Source organism: Chanodichthys erythropterus, chromosome 3 (genome assembly GCF_024489055.1).
Source record: "Chanodichthys erythropterus isolate Z2021 chromosome 3, ASM2448905v1, whole genome shotgun sequence".
Classification (NCBI taxonomy): domain Eukaryota; kingdom Metazoa; phylum Chordata; class Actinopteri; order Cypriniformes; family Xenocyprididae; genus Chanodichthys; species Chanodichthys erythropterus.
The window spans coordinates 68,925,104-68,948,271 of record NC_090223.1 but is presented as its reverse complement, the minus strand read 5'-3'; the positions used below and the strand labels follow the sequence as shown (position 1 = coordinate 68,948,271).

The 23,168-nt window shown below is 38.4% G+C and overlaps 1 pseudogene; it reads right to left on the bottom strand.

Annotated features, from left to right (window-relative positions):
* The window catches only part of LOC137006927 (gastrula zinc finger protein XlCGF57.1-like), a 194,374-nt pseudogene that overhangs the window by 108,746 nt on the left and 62,460 nt on the right, over positions 1-23,168 (bottom strand).

Sequence of the window (23,168 nt, the reverse complement as noted above, 5' to 3'; positions counted from 1 at the left end):
CCCGGCTGCGTTCACACAGCAGTGCACTGTGATGTGCTCCCTTGTTGTCTGCTGCTGCTGGTAGACATGTTTTCTTCCCGTCTGATACAGGACCTTTTCCCGCGGTCTCGTCACAGTTTTATATGAGGTGTGGCTTGTCCTCTAAACTGTGTCTGACATAGAGGGCCTCATATAATTTAAAGAAGCCTTCAATGGCCTCCGGTGTACCACCATGGACCCTGGCTCTGTCCAGAGAATCTGCTGTCTTTGAGGACACTTCTGGATGGCGGGCCTTAAACCTGGCCCACCAGACATCACTTGGCCCCTTCTCCATATTCACAGTGGTGGTCTGGGATCTGCTACTCTCCTTGATTATGCCCATAGCAAGAACTTTTATCCGAGATCTTGTCAATGGAAAGCCATGGTCCGCCATCCAGAAAATAAAAGAAATAAGGGCCTCTTCCTCCGCATGTGTCAGGGCCGAATTAGGGTGAGGGTTGTGTGAGTATTTATTTTTTTTGTAGTCTTGTAGTGTTGTGTGTGGTATGTTGTATTTCTTTGCTGTTGCCCTCAAGCTCTCTCCTGCCTTCACTTCGTCAACTGCCTTTTCTAGCTTCTCCCTTGTGTATTGTTTTTTCTTTCCTGACATCCTTTGACTTTCCTTTGAAACATTAATGTTAAATGTTAATTTAATCATGTAACTTTGTTAACGATATATAAATCATTTGTTGTGTAAATTCTTTTCAAATGTTTGTATGAATTCTTTTTAAATGTGTATGAATTTTTGAAATGTGTGTATAATATCTTTTTTAAATGTTTATGAATTCTTTTTTTTGTATGAAAATGTATGAAATCTTATTAAATGTGTGTATGAAATCTTACTAAATATGTGTGAATATCCTGTCATTGTGTTTAAGTTAACATTAAATAGACAATTTAACATGTTTAAATATTCAATTCATGTAACGTTAACAACATTAACTTAATTGACCCTTTATGAATAAACACCATCACTGCACGCAGGATGATGGGCAAACCTGCCTCAGACTGAGAGTGGCGCCAAGCGGTAATAACCCGCGATTGACGTTTAAATATTCATATTTCAAAGCATATATTCAACAAAAGGTAATATATTTTAAAATGTGTGAGAACATAACATTAATTTCATAAATACTGTAATACTGTGAGAAGCATAATTTAAATCGAAATGTACATTTTCGCTGCTCTAGTTGTCTCCCCACCCAAGCTGCAGTCTGACGTGCAGCTTGCCCACCATCCATTTTCATGCGTAGCGGGCGCACCTAGCAAACTTACTTAAATCTGACTGAAACAAATGGTGGAGTGCTCTCTGTCGTGATTTGGGTTGAAAGAGCAAGAAATTAAGATGACACAGATATATAGTTTATGTATGACCAGGAAGTATTTATTCAGCGTTTGGCGGTAAAAGGTCGTCTGTACGGAACATGGTTAGTCTACGTTATCTAAAAAAACGTTAGCTATAATATAAAAAAAACCTTTGCTATAATAGTTAACACTGGCTTGGCTTGCTATTCATACAATAATAGTAATATTATTATTATTATTATTAATATGAATTTTAGTACTAGTGTTGTGCAGACAACTCAAGATAGAATGCACATTTAAATGTCAAGAGTCAAGAAGATATGTTCAAATTTCAGTCTTATAATGTTTTCTTCACTATTTTCTTTATTTTTCCTGTTTTTCTCTATTTACAGAGTAGCCATGCATCTAGCAGTGCTGGTTCATCTTCAGCTGAAGCTATTGTTCAGCCAACAGTCAAAGAGGCATTCCAGCGTCAGGCTTCATATGGACCCTCATCTCACTGGGCCAAAGAAATCAATCATGCCATAGCATTCTACATTGCTAAGGACATGATACCAGTTCACACTGTAGCAAAACCAGGATTTCAGAAACTGATGAAGACAACAGTTCCACTTTACAAAATTAACTCAGAGAATTTTTTCTCAAAAACAGAATTACCCAGAATGTAAAACAGTCTAAAAGAGGAAGTTGGCAACTGTATATCCCAGGGAAAATGGTATGCAGCAACCACTGACCTGTGGACCAGCAGTGGAGGAAGCGGACATCCATACATCAGCTTCACCATCCACTATCGTTTTCACTTTATACATCAATACTGTGTTGTTTGTTTTATTTATATTTATTTGTATTTATATGTTTCAGGTACTCTTTATTATTTAAAATAATTGACACTTTATATAGTTCTTTTACTTTTAAATGTTTAAAAGCAGTTAACAGAACACAGAAGTTGTTCTTTTGCAGTTTGCACTTTCTGTTTGATACAATTGTTCACTTTATACATCATTACTGTGTTGTTTTATTTACATTAAAATGTTTGAGGTACTCTTTATTATTTAAAATAAATAAAGTTGTTATTAAAAGGACAATACTGAAGTTGGTCTATATTTTCAACCTTTTATTTCTTATATAATTGAATACCGTGATAAAACCTTAATCAATTAATCGCAGCATGGAAATCTGATACCGTCACATGCCTAGTCCCAAGATTCTGCTCTAAAACTTGGCATCATCAAGCTAGGCCTTTGTTTTGAATAGGCTTCTAGCGACCTCTAGCGGATAAAATTATTACATAATTTACCTTTAAATCACAATTCCAATTTTGTTCAATTTTGTGTTTTCTGGTGTTATAAATTGCCATTTTAGCTTGGTCTTATAAAAAGTTTAAAAGTTGACACTTAAACCGGTGTCTCTGCACAAATTTAAAACCACAAATAAAAATTCTGACAGAAAACATTTCACCAAAACAAATGAATTCTGTAACACAAAAATGCATGAAACACAGTTTCTCTTTGTAAACAAAAGGGAAGTCCTGACCAACAACAGGATTTAATACTGAAATAAAAGAATTGACTGCAGTTGTGCCATGCAAAATTCTGTGTGTATGAGGTGATTTTTAGTGAGTGAGATTTATTAATATTTGTGAGTGTATGCACGTATATAAGTGAAAAGTATATTGTTTGCATGTGCATGGTTGTGTTCGCAAATTTGATTGTTTTTCTCTTTTTATATGTGTGTGAGAGAGAGAGAGGTGATTTGATTGAGTGTAATTCATTAATATTTGTGAGTGAACGTGTGTGTGCGTGTATGAGTGAAAAGTGTATTGTTTGTTTACATGTGCATGGTTGTGCTTGCAACATTCATATTAAGTGCTATTGCACAAAAAAAGCTAACATTTCCTTATAAATGGTGAATAACAATTTACAATGCATTACACTTGCAAAAAATTTAATTTGACTGAACTTTGTCACCTAATTGTGAGCGATGTGGTCACATTATCACCCCACCATAGCTGAATACACGTTCGACAGGTGTTATCTTTAACGCACTGCAAGCCTGAGCGGCGCGTGAGCATAACTACATGGTCACTGCAGCTACAGACAAACGTTTGTATAGCGTCACAGCAGCGGCTCCAAACTACGTATAAAATAAGCACACTTACTGAACTTGCCTGTAAGCAAACTGTAAACAAACTTTTTAGCATTTGCTGTATCAACATTGAAATAAATGTCACTTTTTTTTTGTTGTTGTTGTTTAATTCCTAAACAATAAAAGAACATACCACAAACATAAAGGTGGCACGTAATCTTCATCTGAGCAGTCTTCGACATCATTCTCATCCCCATATTTTGACAGCTGAATTATTTCACTATCCCAATCTATACTGAATGGACAGGACTGACTGTCTGGGTAAACCTAGATAACTACCTGATAAATATACAGTATCTGTATATTTATTGTCTTGGATGTGTCTTTGGGGTCATTATCATGTTTGAATACTGGCCTGCGGCCCATTCTCCGAAGAGAGGGGATCATGCTCTGCTCATTCATGGATCCCTCATTGAACTGTAGCTCTCCAGTGCCGATAGCACTCATGCAGCCCCAGACCATGACACTCCCACCACCATGCTTGACTGTAGGCAAGACACACATGTCTTTGTACTCCTCACCTGGTTGCCCCCGCACACGCTTGACACCATCTGAACCAAATAATCTTGGTCTCATCAGACCACAGGACATGCTTGTCTTCAGCAAACTGCTTTCTTGTGCATCATCTTTAGAAGAGGCTTCCTTCTGGAAGGAAGACCGATTTGATGCAGCGTTTGGTCTGAGCACTGACAGGCTGACCCCCCACCCCTTCAACCTGTGCAGCAATGCTGGCAGCACTCATACGTCTATTTCCCAAACACAACCTCTGGATATGACGCTGAGTACATGCACTCAACTTCTTTGGTCGACCATGGCGAGGCCTGTTCTGAGAGGAACCTGTCCTGTTAAACCGCTGTATGGTGTTGGTCACCGTGCTGCAGCTCAGTTTCAGGGTCTTGGCAGTCTTCTTATAGCCTACGCCATCTTTATGTAGAGCAACAATTCTTTTTTTAGATCCTCAGAGGGTTGTAAGAAAAAATTATGAGGACGTTGAAGATCTCGATGAAGAAGTTTATTGCAGCGTAGCAGTGACAAGGTACACGTAGCACCTTGGGTTCATCGGAGTCGGAATTAACCCAGAACATCCAAATCTCAAACCTTTTATCCTGTTTACAGTTTGCCACTCCTGATGTAAATGTAGTTTCTCATGTTTTACCAGCTGTGGTCTCTATGTTAATGAAGTTGTGACACCTCATTGTCTGAGATGGTTCTCTGTGTCCCACACCCATTCCCATTCTACAATTGATTACCATTTGCTCAGGATTTGATCAACCAAATAGTACATAAACAATATACCAGTTGACTTTCTTCTTCTCTATGATAATTAAGCCATTTTGGGGATAAGCTCATTCTAAAATATACTTTGGAGTGGAATCTGGGTCGAGGCAGACTACAATTTCTTATAGTCCCCCCCTTTGATGCTCTTGGCCCAAAAGAAGCATCACAACCACTCAATTTTCACAGATTACACCTCCCGTTCTCTATTGGGCAGACAGCCTCACGTGTGACATTGTTTACATTGATCGCTTGTTTACAATACCTTTTATCAAGTAAAATGATCAAGTTAAGTGAAATTTATCAAGTTGTGTGAAAGATACAAGAATGATGATTCAACCTGTACAAGCATTATACAATCAAGCAGTGTTGGGGAGTAGTTAACTACATGTAGCGGCGCTACTAGTTTAACTACATTATTCAGTAGCTTGTATGTAGTTCAGCTACTTTTAAAACAGTGTAGCTTTTCCTGTAGTTAACTACATTTTCCAGCATGTATCGGTGTAACGCGACCAAAAGGTACAAGCTACTTTCCGTTTTGCGTTCTGACGAGCTCGTCTTCAGATCACAAACTAACATTGTGCATTACCGCCATCTATTGTTATATCACGCATCTTGCGGCTTTATCAGTTCATCGGCAGTTCATCGAGAAGAGATTGCTTGATGGTTATGTAAGGACAAAGCATCCGTCAACTGAACAGAAAACAAAATTGCAACATAGCTTAGTGCGCTTATCACACGGCAAAGACTTATCTAATAAAATCGGTTGCTCAGATATAAGAATGTTCAGGCGAGAAGCACATGATTCTCATCTCAAAGCTTTATCACTGCATGTGCTGTGAGTTTAACCTGCATTTTTCTGTGTATCCAATTTAAGTTCCGGTTCGGTTTACGTGCAGGTCCGGTTCCAGAATCAAATCATTGAGGGTGCCTCTGAAATCAGTGAGGGTGTTATAATAAAGTGCAGATGTAATGTGTAAACAACGGCTCCACCATAATAAGAATCAATGTATAGTGAGACATTTAAGATTAAGTAATTAATAACAAATAACTGGAATAGAATTTCAAAAATATTGATACAAAAATTCTAATATTTTTCTAGTCTGCATTTACATTGCTTATTCTTATTATTGCATATTTTTGTCTCGTGTTATGGTTATGGTAGCAATTTTGAGCATGAATCCTGCATTTATATGTAGAAATCACTTCTGAAACTGCAGAGTGCAATTGGTGGTCGGTCCTCTCGTAGCATGAAAAACAAAATTTATATTAAAATTCTGAATGTATGCTATTATATATAAAGCATGCAAAGAGAGTCAGTGTGAGATATAAGCTACATTTGAGTATTGTATCTTTTGATATAGTTTACAAAATAAAACAGTACGCTTTGAAATCATAATTGTAGTGCGTTGCTTTGTTTTAAACTCCAAACATCTTACTTAAACATTCTTCATGAACAGTTATCCAGTTATTTGTAATAAGCTGTCATTTAAAGAAAAAAATCAAAGTAGTTTTAAAGTAGCTAGCTACTTTTTGATAGTAACTTGTAGTGTAGCTACTTTTTCAAAAGGGTAGCTTGACAGTAGTTTAACTACTTTAATTTATGAGTAGCTTGTAGCTTGTCAAACTACAGTTTCAGAGTAGCTTCCCCAACACTGCAATCAAGATAACTTTATAGTAGTTTTTTGTTATTATGCATGACCGTGAACAATTTCCTAAGACAACAAAAGGGAGGGGGGTCCTTACCTTTTTGTGTCGTGGAACTGTAATGTTTGGCAGTATAATGGTGACATCAACGTTTTTTCCATGGAAAGGGTCCAATACACGATTTCCATAGTAAATATTTGTCCAAAAGCATGCAAACTGGTATAAAAATAGATATAATTTCTATTGTTTATATCCTGTAAGCGCTATTCACGGGTGCGCTGTCATGTTTATTCGACGAACTGTCCACATCTAGCGCTTTATTCAATGACATATAACTTTATTTAGTAGAGTGTCTGTAAATGAATGAGAACAGCCCAGAAGATGTCCGATGAAAACTGGACACATATACATGTACAAAAGTGGACAGGCGCTTTTAGTGACGTGTGATTACGCACAGGCAAACGTAAGTGGGAAAAAAAGTAAAAAGACAGCAATGGCCAAACTATTGTGTTGTCATGTAACATTAGCCTATGCAATAACAATTACGCCAATGTGTTGATTTGCATAATCTCACGTGTAATACATTGTTGTTTAGTGTGCGGAACAATTTGCTTCCAGGAAAAATAGCGCGCGCCCCCCCCCCACTGGCGTGACGCAAATATAAGGGAGACACACCTGCTGCCCACTAGCACTCGCACTGCTAGCATAATCTCGCGTGTAATACATTCGTCAGCCATGGATCAGCGTTGTGCACAGAAGTTGTTTTCTCCTGTTTCTGCATTGGAAGAATTTATGCGAAGCAGTGATGAAGAAAATGTGGATTATTCGGAGGAGAGTGCTGTATCTAGCGTCTTGATTGCAGTCTTGGTCATTAGCTGCTGGTGTAAATGTTCAATAAGGGTAACAACAGAGTGGGTATGATGGGAAATTGCTTTATGTAAATTATCCTTTGCTTTTGAATAGAAAAATTGTAAACTGATGTTAATCTGCCATCAGGGCAACAACAAGTTGGGTATGGCTATATGTTGCTGTATGTAAATGATCCTTGGAATATGAATATAAAATATATGATTGTGTAAATGTGCCATCAGGGCAACAACAGGGTAGTATGACTGTATATTTCTGTATGTAAATGATCCATGGATTGCATTTTTCTAAACTTTTAAGAGTAAAAAAAATGTATCAGATATAGTATATAAATTTTGCTTTGTCATATTGGAATGATAAAATGTATGGAAATGATCAAATAGACTTCTTATACTTCACAGTTAAAGGTGGTTACCAAGTGTCCCTTTGGCATCTCCAAGTGGCCTTTTTGGAAAGGTGCCTAGACATGCACTGAAATAAATTATTGTAAAAAATTAATTTTTCATTTCAAATTTTAAACATATATTGCTTATGTTTCCAGGCCCCTATGTGTCTGCCTTTTGCATTTTTCATTTCCATAAACAATTTTATATATATATATCAATTGTGTTTGAGCTTTTTTTATCTCTCTATTAGTAATTGCTAGAGTAATTCTGAATCTTTTATAGTAAACTATCAAGTGTCAGCTTTCAAATGATACCTTGGTTTTGTGTGTAGTCTGGAGGACTTGTTAGCAGCAACCATTTTATTTTGGGTATGTAATTTTTCACTACCTGGCCAAAAGTGGGGGTGACTGGTAAGGGGTTAAAGGTTAAATCCCAAATGAAACCAGAATAGGCAATAGCTAAGTCTCCGACGTGCATTTGTTTTGCCAAAATCGTGTCTTTTTGTTTTTTTCTTCAAAACTTTGTTGGGCTTTCATAATCTTTCCTTAGCATCAGTAATAATAACAAATTGTTTAGTTTTTTTTTCAAAAATCAATAGACAATATAATGTGTGCGTGTGTGTGTGCACGCTTTTTCATTGTGTCCATTTTCTCAGTGTGTGCGTTCAGCATTCAATAATACATTTTCTGCATCCAAGTATGCATATATTTGTCTCATTCTAGTGTCATGTGCAGTGAGTCTGTCATTGTGCATTTCTTGTGGGTATTTTCTTTTGCCCACTTGTTTTCCATCTAGGTGGAAGGACGTCTGTCCATAGTCTCTGAAGCTGTTTGATCTTCTTTTGTTTCTCTTCTCATTGTCTGTTCTTTTCCACCTGGACTATAAGTCCTTCTAAAAGAAGCAGTCACTGTTGTTGTTCAAGTCTGTGTCACTCCATCAGTTTCATTCATCCCATGGTGGTTCTCAGGGTTTCTAGAACTTTTAGGCCTGGGGTTCTGGATCTTGCAGGTCTGGAAATCTCTAGGTTTCTGGATCATGGATCATTGTTCTTTTTCTTGAGAATGTCCCATGGCTCAACTGGATCAACTCGCCTTCTCGTTCCTCAAACGACCAGATCATCTTTCTCCCAGATGTTACCCATTCCAGACAATCATCCCAATGCATATATCTGAAACAAGAATCAAAATGAAGAGGTTGCCCTCCCTTCCCCCAAAAGAATCTTTTCACATTCAAAAACATTTTCTTGAGAAAATCACCTGTATCCACTGGCCTTCTCATCCTTCAAATTACCAGATGATCTGTCTCCAGGAGTTTACACATTTCAGACAAAAACATCTTGATGCTTATTATCTGAAACAATATTCAGAAAAGGTTGCCCCCCTTTCCGCCACAAGAATCTTTTCACATTTACACATCAAAGTCACAGACATTTCATCTCAAAACATCAAACATCAGTAATGTCTTAAATTCATTTTAAGATGAATGCCATTAAAACATTCCTTATTACATTAATTATTTCTTATTACATTTACATATCAATGCCAATAAAACATTTTTCATAAATTATAAAGAATCACCCCCCTTTTGATAGTAAACATTCTTTTGAAAATGTACTACTATCATAAACAATTCTAATTAACATCAGCATCTGCTTGTGACTGAGTTACAGTCATGTCGTTCATGCAATGATGTCTCTGGCAAAGTGTGAATGTCTTCTTTATTTCCTTTCAACAGTGCCAACTGGATTTCTAAACTGTCTATTTGCTTAAGCAGATCGTGATAGCCCACCTTTCTTTTATGTGAAAAGTGACACTCTCTTGCCTTGTGTCCTGTCTTTCCACATGCAAAACAAACAACTTCCTGATCTTTCCTTCTTTTCTGCAAACAATGCCTTGCAATGTGACCATCCCTTCCACATGCATGACAGACAAATCTTTTAAGAGATCTCTAATTGTCTTGACAATGTCTAATGATGTGACCAGCTTTTCCACATTTAAAACAAACAACCTCCTGATCTTCCCTTCTTTTCTCCAAACAATGCCTTACAATGTGACCATCTCTTCCACATGCATAGCAAAGAATAACACCTTCTGAATTTACTCTTGCAAATCTCCTTGGTCTATGATGCATACCATCAGATAATCTAGAACATTCTCTTTTGCCAAAGGCAGCAACTGGATGTCTAGATTTGGCATCTTTTATTTGATTATTTGCATTCGCATTATTGTTGTAAAACTGTGTCATTTTAGCAATAATGTCATTATAATCAGAGAATGGTGTCACAAACATTGACACAGCAGAACGAGTGAGTGGGTCACATTTGTTAATCAAGGCAGACTTGAAACTTGACATCATTCTTAGTGATATCAGAATTGCCACTGAAAGTTTTAAACACCTCCAATAATTGTTCTGAAAACTGCTTGGTGCTCTCCTTTCCTCATGTGCATCTCAGATATTTTATCCCAATTAACTGACAACACACCTAAAACTTCAAGCAGTGCCTGTTTCCTATCTGACTTAATTGCAGTTCTGTCCTTTACTTTCCGAGTTTAGGCTCCAGACAAAGTGTCAGGCAGGCACATTCTTAACAACACACATGCATCACCGTCTGTAAATTAGTAAATCTCTGCATATTCCTCCAAGTTTTTCAGAAAATCTAATGGATCTTGTTTAGCAGGATAAAATTTCCCAATATTCTTGATCAGAGTTTCTAGTTCAGTTGGATTAAATCCTCTGACTATGGTAATGGTAATTTGCTGTTCCCTTCCTTCAATAGCATGCATAGTTGTTGTAGTATGAACTGGTGCCATAGGAAATCTAAATGTACAGTCAGAGTCTTGACTACTGAATGACTGAGAATCTCTTTCCCAACCCTCAGATCCATGTTCCTGCAAATCTGGCATTCCTGGAACTGGGTTACACAACGTGACACCTAACAATGTCTTACTGGTGTTTTTTTAGCTATGCCATTCTTGATCATAAACTCACAAGCTGTCTTCGTTTCCTCCAAACTGCTGGCCAATTTTTCCACAGATGATTTAAGCATGTCTTTGTTAGTTTTAAGAAATGCAATCTCATTCTGCATTCTGATCTTTTCTTCTTTCCATATTGTTTTACTAGCTAGGTAATTATTTGTAGAAATTACCCCTTCAGCGTAAGTTTATCAAATTTAAAACAATGCCTCAGTACGTTGGGAAAAACTACACAGCTTCGGGTTATTGTTTTAAATTTCCCAGAATCACTTTGCGTTAGGGATGGGCAATATAATTGCTTGCGATAAATACCGTTGAAAATTCTCCTCACGATAAAAATTTGTCTCCTCGCGATAATTACGATAAGTCTAGTTGTTGACGTATTTCGTGACCGATTCACTGTTCACGTGTGGAGTTAAAACAAGCATGACGAAAGACGTGAGGCTGAGGAGCAGCTTGTTATTAAGCGAAGAGTTCCCTTCACAATTTGGAACTGGTTTGGTTATAGAAAATCAGATGTGGAGCAAACTACGGTAATCACTATAAACAAATGTTCAATGAATGAGCCGTATGTCATTCACGCCATCATCACCCGGGTTTTGATAGCACGCGAGAGCAGGTGAGACCTGAACATCTCATGTTGCTACTGTTTAAACTAAACTCATTTAAACCTTGCCAGTTGCCACTTTAAACATTCAACTGTAAGACGCAAAAGAGAACTTGTGCGCGCTGTGAGGAGAATAATTGTGTACTCATCCAAAGCACGTACACAGAGAGCTGCATCAGATATATTTTGTAAACTATCTGAAGACATAGTTGGGATTGTTACTTTTTGATACAGTTAGGGCTGTTACGGTCGGCATGACAATCGCGCCACCGCGGTCGTGTGACATTATATATATATATATATATAATTATATTATATATATTAACTTTTTGTTTTTTAGCAATGACGGAAAAATATGAAGGCCGTCCGTCATTTTGAAAGATTACTGAGGCTGATGTAGCTTGTAGCTTTCAAATAATGGTTAGAAATAATTCTGTGACCACACTGCATTGGGTCAATTCAGTTCAGTTACTTTAGAATCTTAACAGAATTATAAAAACTCTACACTCAGTTTCAGTTACGTTAGAAACTTACCACTTTGTTTCAACTACTTTAGAAACAACAATTCTAATACAATTCTGTCACCACACTGCGTTGGGTTGATTCAATTACTTTAGAATCTTAACAGAATTATAAGAGACTAACACCAAGTTTCACTTACTTTAGAAACTTTAAACTTAAGCACTTTGTTTCCGTTCTCCGAAGAGAAACAATTCTCTTCTGTCCTTAAAATTTCCTTTCTAGATTTTTTTTTAAATGAGGGGGTTCCCTGACAAAAACCAGCATAAAAGAAAGAAAACAGTTTTTTCTTACCTTTCCCCACTTTATTGGAAATCCCTCCTGGCTGGCTTGCCAATGTAAGAAAAAATGATGAGGACGTTGAAGAACTTTATGAAGAAGTTTATTCCAGTGTAGCAGTGACAAAGTACACGTAGCACTTTGGGTTCATCAAAGTCGGAATGAACACAGAACATCCAAATCTCAAACCTTTTATCCTGTTTACAGTTTGCCACTCTTGAAATGTAAATGTAGTTTCTCATGTTTTACCAGCTGTGGTCTGTATGTTAATAAAGTTGTTACACCTCATTGACACCCCCATTCTCATTCTACAATTGATAAATGGTACATAAACAATATACCAGTTGCCTTTCTTCTTCTCTATGATAATTAAGCTATTTTGGGGATAAGCTCATTCTAAAAAATACTTTGGAGTGGAATCTGGGTCGAGGCAGACTACAATTTCTTATAGGGTTCTTTGCCATGAGGTGCCATGTTGAACTTCCAGTGACCAGTATGAGAGAGTGAGAGTGATTACACCAAATTTAACACACCTGCTTCCCATTCACACCTGAGACCTTGTAACACTAACAAGTCACATGACATCGGGGAGAGAAAATGGCTAATTGAGCCCAATTTGGACATTTTCACTTAGGGGTTTACTCACTTTTGTTATTTTGAGGGAACAGCTGTTCAGCTGTCTGTGTATAATTGTTTTCCCCTGTCTTTCTGTCTTGTGTTCCTGTTTTGTCCCGTGAGAGATCCGCCGCAACATGCCAAGGAATCCCTGTGGCATCATCAGGATTTTTAACCAATCAACATACATGACATCAGTTTTCTATCCTTGTGGACAAACCAACCTGGTGGGATTATTTTGCCTTGGACTTCTTCACAGGACAGCACTGTTCCTCAATGTGCTCCCAGATTCAAAATGCCTCACCGGTGAGGCTGAACCATAACACACACACACACACACACAGGGAAATATGAGACTGGTGAAACTGTAACAGAGAAATGTGAGAATATGTGAAATAAAATCAATGAATCAAATAAAGGGGAGACATTGGATCCAAAATGCAAAAGTCACACACCATGTCTCTCTCTTGAACACACACACACACACACACACACACACACAAGCACGCGCGCACACACACACAAACAGAGTAAGGTCAAAGGATGAAATTCTTCGCTAGTAACCTCCAGGCCTATTGCAGCACCTGTTTATAAAATCAAAAAGCCAATCACAGCATCTGTTGACACACACACACACAAGTAAATACTAGACTGGTGAGCCTGTAACAGAGAAATATGAGAATATGTGAAATAAAATCAATGAATAAAATAAAGGGGAGACATTGGGTCCAAAATTTAAAAGTCACATACTATGTCTCTCTCTCTTGAACACTTGCGCACACACACACACACACGCACACACAGAGAGTAAGATCAAAGGATTGAATTCTTCCCTAGTAACCTTCAGGCGTATTGCAGCACTTGTTTATGAAAACAAAAAGCCAATCACAGCATTTGTTTATGAAAACAAAAACTTGGGGTATAAATATTGCCACTTTGAGCCCAGTCCACAGTTCATTCTCCACAATGGCTAAGAGATATACTGCTCAGGAGACCCTGGCTTATTTACTACATAACAGTGATGAAAAAGAGGGAACAGAGCCAGATGAGCAAGTCTCTGAAGAGGAAGATTTTACAGAGGCTGACCAAAACTTCACTGAGGATTCAGAGGAGAGAGAAGGCCCTGAAACTTACCTCTCCAAGAACGGGGAAATACTGTGGTCTTCAACTCCTCACACAAGGACACAAAGGAGAGCACGGGCAGAGGAGGTCAGAAGAAATGCGCCTGGACCAACAAGGTATGCCTGTGTAAGGGCTGAAGATATCAAATCTACTTTTGAACTTTTTTTTCAAAGCTCCATGCAACAAAAGATTTGTGGCAGTACAGATATTTTCCGTTTATGTTCTTTGTCAACGCCTCCTAATCTATGAGCTCTAGGATTGGAGGAAAGGATTAATTAAGGGTGAAGGGTGAAAGTATATATGGGCGAGGTTTAGAGACTGATGTCACGTTCAACTGACCAGAGACGTTGCGTTTTCCTTTGGAGGCAGTCCTTGCGGGTGGATCTTACGTTACCGTTTCCGGGAATCATGGCGAGGAGGTGGGGTGCAGCTACCTGTTAAGCCTGTCGCTAGCGGGCGTTGTCGTCAGCCGGTGAATGCTCTTACTCAAGTTTGGGGACTGGATTGGAGTTTGTACTATATTCCAAAAACGTCTGCTTGGTGGTGTATAAAAAGGGAAAAAAAAAAAGGCTGACAACGTCGATGACCCGAATCACTCTTAGATACCACCCGTGCTGCCGACTTGGTCAGTGTTGCTTTAATCACAGATATACATTTTTTCTTTCATCTCTCTCCCTCTGTCACTCTCACATACGTATACACCACATTATTATTTTTATTTATTTTTTCCCTCTGATGTTTGCATATTTGTTTTGTTTGTTGTTTTGCAAAGTTGATTTATATTGAATAGTAATTCAGTGTTTTTTTTTATATTTAAAATTATCTTCTTCTTTTGAAGTGTCCAACTTACACTATATTTCATTAAAAGACAAAGTTGCATTAAATTTATTGCTTTTCCGTTTTTCTTTATTATATAAATTTATGTAACGGATGGTTATTTTATTTTTTTTTCTCTCTATTTATCCGAGGTGATTATATTATTATTATTATTTGTGGCAAGTGCATACTTGTCTGGCGCCCGAACTAAACTGATTGTTTACTCATATATTTATATATGTTTTTGTTTTCCCGAGGTGTTGGGGACTAAGAATCAACTTAGGACTGTGAGCAGTTTGTTATATGTGCTAATGTGGCCTCGTGGTTAGTACTTAGAGTTACCATACTGAGGACCCGGGTTCGATTCCCTCCTGCCGGACATTTTTTTTTTTTTATTGTTGTTGTTGGGAACCACCGTTACAGATTCTTGAGATGAGAAATTTAGAGGGGCAACGAGTGTTTGTTGAAGACTGGTCTAATATTGAATGTAATAAAATTCAAGCATTTATTGGACTTCTAATTCTTGCTGGGGTTTTAAAATCTCACCACAAATCTGCATCCAGTTTATGGGACAGTGAGTTGGGGAGGGCAATTTTCCGTACAACCATGCCACTGAAAAAATTCAAACAACTGACTAGGATGACAACTGACAAGACTACCTCTCATGTACAGACCAGATACCAACATTACAGTTGATGAGAGCTTGGTGGGATTCAGGGGCCGGTGTCCTTTAAAGCAGTACATGCCAAAAAAACCTGCCAAGTATGGCATTAAAATATGGGCAGCCTGTGATGCAAACTCGAGCTACTGTTTGAACATGCAGGTATACACAGGAAAACCTCCAGGGATGCCACACGAAAGAAACCTGGGAAGGAGAATAGTCCTGGAAGTGATGGATGGCTATCAAGGGCATATTGTCACTTGTGACAACTTTTTTACTTCATATGCTCTTGGCATAGAGCTCCTAAACAAGAAAATGAGAATGATAGGAACAATCCGAAGGAACAAGCCAGAGCTGCCAACTGCTCTGACCATTCAAAGAGGCCGGGCTAAGTTCTCATCTATGTTCGCCTTCACAGAAACACACGCCATCGTGTCGTACTGCCCCAGAAAAAATAAAAACGTTCTTCTCATGAGCACTGTGCAAGAAGATGCAGCAGTGAGCGAAAGAGAAGACAGGAAACCTGAAATGATCTTGCCATACAACAGGACCAAAGGGGGAGTGGACAATCTTGATAAGGTATTTGCTACTTTGCTACTAATTTTTTATTGAAATACATATATATATTCTAAAAAAATGATGATGATAATAATAATATTACTAATATATGTAATATATATATATATATATATATATGACATCCAGTGATAGTTCAATTCACTTTACATGCCATAGCTTAGAATAAAAAAAAGTATTTTATGCATTTATTTATGTGTATGTATATATATATATATATATATATATATATATATATATATATATTATTGTTATATATATTTATATAAATATATATTTTATATTTACATATAAATAAATAATTGCTCAAAATACTTTTTTTTTTATTCTAAGCTAAATGCCATGTAAAGAGAATTGAACTAACACTGGACGTCAGCAGTAATACTAAATGTTTGTGTATGCTTTTTTGTGATATTCCAGAGAATCCAGAGAAAGACAGCTCGCTGGCCCATGGCAATCTTCTACAATATGTTGGAGACAGGGGGACAACTACATGAGGAGGCACTTTTTGCAGGACCTGGGAAGAGCGCTCGTCAAGTCAAGTCAAATTTATTTATATAGCGCTTTTACAATTGGTAATTGTTTCAAAGCAGCTTTACATATTAGAAGCACAGAAAAAAGGGAAGTGGTTAAAAATATGCTGTAAAAACAAGCGTGGTAATATGTAACATATACAAGATGGTGCTACATTAACTTCCGGGGTGGAAAAAAGCTTGTGTTAGACATAAGTATATACAGCTGTGACAAAAAAGTAACTCACTTCACACTGTACTTATATTGTACTTATATTTCGCAAATATATACATTGCAACTAATACAACTTCACCTTATCATAAACTTTCAAAAAAGAAAGAAAGAAAGAAAGAAACAGCCCCCTATCCATTCAAACACTCAAGTTCTTCCAAATCCAAGTCTATGTCCTCAAATTGTCTTGAACATCTACACTCTCTTTCTCATTAGTACAAGGAGTACAAATCACACTGTCCTTCTCACTGTGGACATCACACTGCAAAGATTTACTAAGTCCAGATTCACTGCTGCTTAAAGCACAAACACTAGCTGAAGTAGTACAAGGCACACTGTCCTTCTCAATGTGAACATCAGATTGCACAGCTTTAGTATGACCACATTCACTGCTGCTTAAAGCACAAACACTGGCAGTAGAAGTACAAGGCATACTGTCCTTCTCAATTTCAAAATTAGAGTGCACATGTTTGTGGAAACCAGGCACACTACTGCTTCTGGCCTCATACATGGACTTTACAAACTGTACATTTATCATGACTTGGCCACACATATCAATCTGCAGTTTTTCATGGCCAAGTACTTTTGAAACCAATTCCTAATAGGTTGCAGAATTCGTCATGGTCCATGTGAATTTTCTTGTTTTGTGCTCCTATTTCAACTGTGATGTGTCCACGTAACAGACATGTAACTTTGGAAGCAGAAAGCTCTGCAATTTTCACATCGAGTCATATTGGTTTCCAGATTCACAAACTCCAAAATACTGAATTCTGATTTCTGTGTCCACAATTTCTCCTACAATACTTTCTCATTCACCTTGTTCTACTTCTGCTGAACTACCACAGTCATCAACAATGGAAAAGGTAGTTTGCACAGTTGTGCTCAAACAAGATGTCTGTATGAACAAGCATACAGACACATCTGTAAGCTCATACCAGCTACCTATTTCCAATGAACGGTCACCCCACACTGTTAAGAAGATTTTTTTAGCATGGTCTGCGACGGTATTTGTTGTCTGTGTCAGCCTCTGCCGGCTCCTACTGACAGTTTGCTTCTGAGAAAGTAACTGCAACACCTTCACCTTCACAGACACCTTAAAATAAGATGTAAAATAAAATGTCATATACTTATATCTCTTCAAAAACAAAACAACATACAACTGCAATATTTATTATTATTATTTTCATTATTATAATTATTTATAAATACTCATAACTGTAAAAAATTATTATATTTATTATTTATATATATTATTTACTTTCCCTAACACATTCAAACAGGCTTGGGTAACCCCACTGCTTAAGAAACCCACATTAAACATGTCTCTTGTAGACAGCTACAGACCTGTTTCTCTCCTACCATTCATAGGAAAAACACTTGAACGAGTTGTTTTCAACCAGGTGTCATCTTTCCTCTCACGGAGCAACCAATTGGATGTCAATCAATCTGGTTTCAAGAGTGGCCACTCGACTGAGACTGCACTGCTGTCGGTCACTGAATCCCTGCGGATTGCAAAGGCTGATTCCAAATCATCAGTTCTCATTCTGCTCGATCTATCAGCTGCCTTTGACACGGTGAATCATCAGATCCTCCTGTCCACCCTCTCATCACTGGGCATCACAGGTACTCCACTTCTCTGGTTTGAATCCTATCTCACAGGAAGGTCTTTCAGGGTTGCCTGGAGAGGGGAGGTATCCAAAGCTCATCAGCTGACCACGGGTGTTCCTCAGGGTTCAGTTCTTGGACCCCTCCTCTTCTCCATTTACACTACATCACTTGGTCCCATCATTCAGGCACATGGTTTCACCTACCATTGCTATGCTGATGACACACAACTCTTCCTTTCATTCCAACCAGATGATCCCACAGTAGCTGCACGAATCTCAAGCTGTCTGGCGGACATCTCGGCATGGATGAAAGAACATCATCTACAGCTCAACCTGGCTAAGACTGAGCTTCTCGTCTTCCCTGCCAATCCGACTCTAAATCACGATTTCAGCATCCAGCTAGGCACATCCTCAATTACCCCATCAAATTCGTCCAGAAATCTTGGAGTAATCATTGATGATCAACTGACCATCAAAGACCACATTGCAATGACAGCTCGGTCATGCAGATTTGCACTATACAACATCAGGAAAATCAGGCCCTTTCTAACAGAACATGCAACACAACTTCTGGTCCAGGCTCTGGTCATTTCTAGGCTTGATTACTGCAATGCACTTCTGGCTGGACTGCCATCATGCACAATCAAGCCTCTACAAATGATTCAGAACGCAGCAGCACGTCTCATCTTCAACGAGCCCAAAAGAGCCCACGTCACGCCTCTCTTCATCTCTCTTCACTGGCTACCACTTGCTGCTCGCATCAAATTCAAGGTGTTGACGCTTGCTTACAGATCTACCACAGCCTCAGCACCCTCCTACTTCCACTCACTCTTACGAGTCTACACTCCAACCAGAAACCTGCGCTCATTAAAGGAGCGAAGGTTTGTGGTACCATCACAGAGAGGCACAAAATCACTCTCCAGAACATTCTCATTCACTGTCCCTTGCTGGTGGAACGATCTTCCTGCCTTCATCCGGAATGCAGAATCCCTGGCAATATTCAAAGACAGCTGAAAACCCATCTCTTTCGTGAGCACTTAACCTCATCTTAAAAAAAAAACAAAAAACTTCTTATTCCTATCCTTTCACTTCCTCTAATCCCTCTCTATTGTAGCTTAGGATAATCTGAGCACTGCCTATAACTTGTATTATGAGCACTTCTTGTCTATTTGCCTCATCATGACGACTCGCTTGTTGTATTTCCTCACTTGTAAGTCGCTTTGGATAAAAGCGTCTGCCAAATGAATAAATGTAAATGTAATGTTATGTATTATTATTTATTTTCTGTACTATTCAAATATATACAACATAACGCCTACACTCACCTAAAGGATTATTAGGAACACCTGTTCAATTTCTCATTAATGCAATTTCCTAATCAACCAATCACATGGCAGTTGCTTCAATGCATTTAGGGGTGTGGTCCTGGTCAAGACAATCTCCTGAACTCCAAACTGAATGTCAGAATGGGAAAGAAAGGTGATTTAAGCAATTTTGAGCCTGGCATGGTTGTTGGTGCCAGACGGGCCGGTCTGAGTATTTCACAATCTGCTCAGTTACTGGGATTTTCACGCACAACCATTTCTAGGGTTTACATAGAATGGTGTGAAAAGGGAAAAACATCCAGTATGCGGCAGTCCTGTGGGCGAAAATGCCTTGTTGATGCTAGAGGTCAGAGGAGAATGGGCCGACTGATTTAAGCTGATAGAAGAGCAACTTTGACTGAAATAACCACTCGTTACAACCAAGGTATGCAGCAAAGCATTTGTGAAGCCACAACACGCACAACCTTGAGGCGGATGGGCTACAACAGCAGAAGACCCCACCGGGTACCACTCATCTCCACTACAAAGAGGAAAAAGAGGCTACAATTTGCACAAGCTCACCAAAATTGGACAGTTGAAGACTGGAAAAATGTTGCCTGGTCTGATGAGTCTCGATTTCTGTTGAGACATTCAGATGGTAGAGTCAGAATTTGGCGTAAACAATGAGAACATGGATCCATCATGCCTTGTTACCACTGTGCAGGCTGGTGGTGGTGGTGTAATGGTGTGGGGGATGTTTTCTTGGCACACTTTAGGCCCCTTAGTGCCAATTGGGCATCATTTAAATGCCACAGCCTACCTGAGCATTGTTTCTGACCATGTCCATCCCTTTATGACCACCATGTACCCATCCTCTGATGGCTACTTCCAGCAGGATAATGCACCATGTCACAAAGCTCGAATCATTTCAAATTGGTTTCTTGAGCATGACAATGAGTTCACTGTACTAAAATGGCCCCCACAGTCAACATATCTCAACCCAATAGAGCATCTTTGGGATGTGGTGGAACGGGAGCTTCGTGCCCTGTATGTGCATCCCACAAATCTCCATCAACTGCAAGTACTATCCTATCAGTATGGGCCAACATTTCTAAAGAATGCTTTCAGCACCTTGTTAAATCAATGCCACATAGAATAAAGGCAGTTCTGAAGGCGAAAGGGGATCAAACACAGTATTAGTATGGTGTTCCTAATCATCCTTTAGGTGTGTGTGTGTGTGTGTGTATATATATATATATATATATATTATATAAATTGTCCATTGTTAAAGGTTCATGAAACCCCCGTTTTCCCCTGGTCGTTCACACCTCAAAGCTCAAAATCTCTGTGAAAATGGGCGTGTAAAGCTCTGGAAAAGTGGGAGAAGGGGGAAGAGGGGAGATGCAACCAATGGAGCACAGACATACAACAAACCCATTATACAGAATAATGAATATTAAAATATGAGCACAGAGAAAATGACAACAAACTCCCAAGCACAAGGGCAAAAGAATATTTAAAAGGGCTAATAATAGGCTACATTGATTATGTTTACGAGCACTGCAGTCTCATGATAAACAACACTTAGTTTAACACAGAAAGAATAAAGACAATTCATTTTGTCAATTTTTATTTGAATTTTCTATCTAAACCAGGCTTCTCTCCAGTGTGAATTCTCATGTGGTCTTTAAGGTGGTTTTCACGTGTGAAACTCTTTCCACACTGTTGGCAGGTGAAGGGCTTCTCTCCAGTGTGAACTGTCATGTGGTTTTCAAGTCTTCCTTTTCTACTGAAACTCTTTCCACACTGTTGGCAGATGTAAAGCTTTTCTCCAGTATGAATTCTCATGTGGACTGTAAGGCTTCTTTTATGACTGAAACTCTTTCCACACTCTTGACAGATGTAAAGCTTTTCTCCAGTATGAATTCTCATGTGGACTTTAAGGCTTTCTTCACGTGTGAAACTCTATCCACATTGTTGGCAGGTGAAAGGTTTCTCTCCAGTGTGAATTCTCATATGGCCTTATAAGGCTTATTTTATGACTGAAATTCTGTCCACATTGGTAGCAGGCGAAAGGTTTCTCTCCAGTATGAATTCGCATGTGGTCTTTAAGGTGGTTTTCACGTGTGAAACGCTTTCCACACTGTTGGCAGGTGAAGGGCTTCTCTCCAGTGTGAACTCTCATGTGGTTTTCAAGTTTTCCTTTTCTATTGAAACTCTTTCCACACTGTTGGCAGGTGTAAGGCTTTTCTCCAGTGTATATTCTCACGTGGTCTTTAAGGTTTTCTTCACTTGTGAAACTCTTTCCACACTGTTGGCAGGTATAAGGCTTCTCTCTGGTGTGAATTATCATGTTGACTTTAAGGTTTCTTTTAGGTCTGAAACTCTTTCCACACTGTTGGCAAGTGAAAGGCTTCTCTCCAGAACTCTTAGTTCCAGTCTTTTGAGCTCTTTTTTCTGTGTTGCTCTTTCCCCAGTCATGAAATGATGTTTATAATAATGTTCTTCCTCTTCTTGCCTTTCATTAAGTTCATGACTCGCCTCTTTCAGTGCCATTAGGTCTAGGGCAAAAATAGACATAAAACAATTTAGACATTTAAAAGCTTCAAAACCAACAACATGTTTGTATCCTGTGGATCAGGGATGGGCAGCTTTGGTACTGGAGGACCACTCTTTTGCAGAGTTAAGTTTCATCCCTAATCAAATGCACCTGCCTATAATTTTCAAGCATTCCTGAAGACTTAAGGCTGATTTTTACTTTTGCGTCAAGATGACGAATTCTGTGAAGGATGCAGTATATGGAGTATTCTTAGCCAGAATTAAATGAGACGTCTTTTTTAGGACACACAGGCAGGAAAGAAAACAGGAAGTATATCGTTGCTATGCCAACATGTTCACAGCAGCCTTGTTGCGCTCTCAGACAATGAATGAAAATTAATAATAAATTTGTATGTAATTTGACAAGAAAATGTATTTGTTTTATTTTGGGTTATGCTTGAGCTGGCTAATGTACAACAGATATCTGTTACAGAGACAAAGGAGGAGGATATTAGGCAGAACAAAGTTTAAAACAAAAACAAGCTTGAAACTACTTGCCTTTAAATGGGTGATGAACTGAGAAATCAAATTTTCCTTTTGACACATAAGAGGTCATCATACTAAAAGAATATTCTGTAAGTTTTAGAGTTGAAAACTTCCTTATTAGTCCAATAAAAGCTTTAATTGACACCAGACCCAGAAAAAGACAGGATTTACAAAGTGGGGATCTATGAGGTCAAAGGGCAGCAAGCACCGCCTCTGCAGAAGAAGATCAACGCCTACTTAATCCCTGCCTGTTTAGCCCCGCCCACCGAATCGCGCATGACATGCAATAGAATAGGTAGCCTAAGTATTTAACTGTGTTAAATCTAATGCTTATAGAGTAAAGTGTTATCTGTTGTTCGTTATAGCCTAATTCTTTTGCATTTTAATCTGTTTAAAAATTTCAGTCAGAGTTGTTTTTGTTTTATTAAAAAAAAGAGTTCTTAAACCTGTTAAATTATGACAAAAATGGTTTTGCAACTTATTTTAATATCGCGATAATACCGTGATAAAAGCTTCATCAATTAATCGCAACATGAAAATTTGATACCGTCACATGCCTAGTGTCAGTAACTCAAACCAGTGACTAAACTTCACCTTGCGTTGTTTCTCTTAGTAGGAT